The sequence below is a fragment of the Penaeus monodon genome, chromosome 19 (genome assembly GCF_015228065.2).
Source record: "Penaeus monodon isolate SGIC_2016 chromosome 19, NSTDA_Pmon_1, whole genome shotgun sequence".
NCBI lineage: Eukaryota > Metazoa > Arthropoda > Malacostraca > Decapoda > Penaeidae > Penaeus > Penaeus monodon.
The window spans coordinates 7,454,974-7,455,373 of NC_051404.1; positions in this window are offsets into that span (position 1 = coordinate 7,454,974).

The following is a 400-nucleotide window of genomic DNA, read 5'->3' on the forward strand; positions in this document are numbered from 1 at the left end:
ATATATGTGTCTATATGTGAGTATAATAGCATCAATAATTATACAATCAAATCCAACCTATACGATAAGCTGACCTTAAAGTCGGCGGCGGCCGCGTGACCTTACTGCGCAGCCCAGTCGAGTGACAGCCCCCCCCCCCCCCGACCAGCCGGACCTTTCACACAACACCGACCTGCACGGCGCCCGACCTGCATGTTCATTACAGTACATAACCCTCACGTTGAATTGCGCTCATTTTAAGCTATTAAAGGACCGATTACTTTGCTGACGTCTGCGTATTTTGACATTCGGTTTTATTCTCTCCCCCTGAAGGTGATTTGCATGATAACTCTGCGCTTGTTTGACACCTGCGAGCCACCTGGGCACCGGGAGGGGCTGACCCACATGACACCGCCGCCGC